Below are 2,500 nucleotides of genomic sequence, written 5' to 3' on the forward strand. Positions count from 1 at the left end.
TTTTTCTATTACTCTAGATCATATATAGTGTAGTTGGGTATTTTCATTCCCTAAGTCAATTTTTTTTAGCCACACCACATTGCCTTAGGTTAAACTAAAAAAAGACTATTTAGAAAACTAGTCAATGGTGGCCCTCCATGGATTCACCTATATAAGCCGCAGCTAAAGTTGCAAAAATAAGAGCTTGAATACCACTTGTAAATAATCCAAGGAACATGACAGGGATAGGAACCACTGAAGGTACTAAAGAAACAAGAACAACAACTACTAATTCATCGGCTAATATATTTCCGAAAAGTCGAAAACTAAGTGATAGGGGCTTTGTGAAATCTTCTAAGATGTTAATAGGTAAAAGAATTGGAGTTGGTTGAATATATTTACCGAAATAACCTAATCCTTTTTTGCTAAGACCCGCATAGAAATATGCCACTTATGTGAGTAAAGCCAAAGCAACAGTAGTATTTATATCATTCGTGGGGGCGGCTAACTCCCCGTGAGGTAATTGTATGATTTTCCAAGGTAAAAGGGCGCCTGACCAATTAGAAACAAAAATAAATAGAAACATAGTTCCAATAAAAGGAACCCAAGGACCATATTCTTCTCCAATTTGAGTTTTACTCACATCTCGAATAAATTCAAGGACATATTCGAAGAAATTCTGACCGCTGGTCGGAATGGTTTGTGGGTTCCGAACGGCTAGAGTGGCTGAAGCTAATAAGATAGCAATTACAACCCAAGAAGTAATAAGTACTTGGCCGTGCACTTGGAAACCCCCGATTTTCCAATAAAAATGTTGGCCTACTTCCACACCGGATATATCGTATAACCCATTTAGTGTGTTGATGGAACATGATAGAACATTCATATTGCCCTCTGACAAAAATAGAATTTTAAACAAAATTATTTTGATTCAACCATCTCTTTCTCGACTTGACTACTTGAATCATATATTTTGAATACCAACTAATCAAATTCTATTCCTTGTTATTTTTATCTCTATTTTTTAGATTCAGAAATAGTAACCGATTCGATAAATCTATGAAGGTTCCGAAATGAAATAAGTTATTTATCTTATTATTAATCACGGATTTCTTATATAGCCAGAACGGCCTTCACAAATTGCAAATACTAATTTGTTAATAATTAATCGGATTGAAGATATAGCGTCATCATTGGCTGGAATCGAAATATCTGCAAGATCGGGGTCACAATTTGTATCGATTAAACAAATTGTTGGAATTCCCAACGTGATACATTCTTGAAGGGTCGTATATTCTTCGTGCTGATCAACGATGATTACAATATCGGGTAACCCTGTCATATATTTAATCCCGCCCAGATATGTTTGCAAATGAGATAATTGTCTTTTCAACATAGCCGCATCTCTTTTCGGAAGACGGTCGAGCCCCCCTGTTTTTTGTTCGGTTCTCAAGTCTCTAAACTTATGAAGTCTTGTTTCTGTAGTGGACCAATTCGTTAACATACCACCGAGCCATTTTTTATTAACATAATGACACCGAGCCCTTATTGCAGCCCATGCTACTGAATCAGCTTCTTTATTTTTAGTGCCAACAATTAAGAATTGTTTTCCTCTGCTTGCTGCATCAAAAACCAAATCACAAGCTTCTGATAAAAAACGAGCAGTTCTAGTAAGATTTGTAATATGAATACCTTTACGTTTTGCAGAGATATAAGGTGCCATTTTAGGATTCCATTTCCTAGTACCATGGCCAAAATGAACTCCTGCTTCCATCATCTCTTCTAAATTAATGTTCCAATATCTTCTTGTCATTTCTCCCCACACTGCCTCCCCCTTTTGAAAAAAAAAGAGAGAGGTACCCTGAAATAAATAATTGTTCCGATGGAACCTTCTTTTATACCATAGATTGCCGTAGATACACAGCCCAAGCCATTATTCTTTTCTATTTGTTATTTTTTTTATTATTATTACCAAATCAAATGACTGGACCAACAGATCCTTTATAAAAGATAAAAGAAAGGGGTGAATCTGCTCTTAGAGATCATCAAATCCTAAAAAAATGATTGTTCTTGTGTATTATGGAAATTATTTGAAAGGCAAGAATCAAATAATTTTATGTGGTAGAACAAAATATCTTTCATTTCCTCCTCTAATAGATTCTTTTTTTGGAGTTCAAAGGCAATGTTGTTAGGAATGTTGTTAGGTTCGCTTGAAGGTGTTTTGAAGCCGCTACCAACAGGTATCATCCCCCCAGAACAACTTTTTCTTTCAGGCCTTTCAACCAATCGATACGGCCCAGGAGAGCTACTTTTGCTAAAACTCTAGCAGTTTCTTGAAAACTAGCTTCGGATATGAAGCTTTGAGTATTCATGGATGCTCTTGTTATTCCCAATAAGACGTCTTGGTAACAGATCGCTTCTTCCAAAGCGCGTCCCATTCGTTCCGCTCGCAACAATCCAATTAGTTCTCCGGGCGAAAAAACATTAGACATTTCATCTTCTGAAACCTAAACTTTTGATG

Source organism: Lactuca virosa, chromosome 3, assembly GCF_052849685.1.
Source record: "Lactuca virosa cultivar CGN04683 chromosome 3, Lactuca_virosa_CGN04683_v6, whole genome shotgun sequence".
In the NCBI taxonomy this organism is placed as follows: domain Eukaryota; kingdom Viridiplantae; phylum Streptophyta; class Magnoliopsida; order Asterales; family Asteraceae; genus Lactuca; species Lactuca virosa.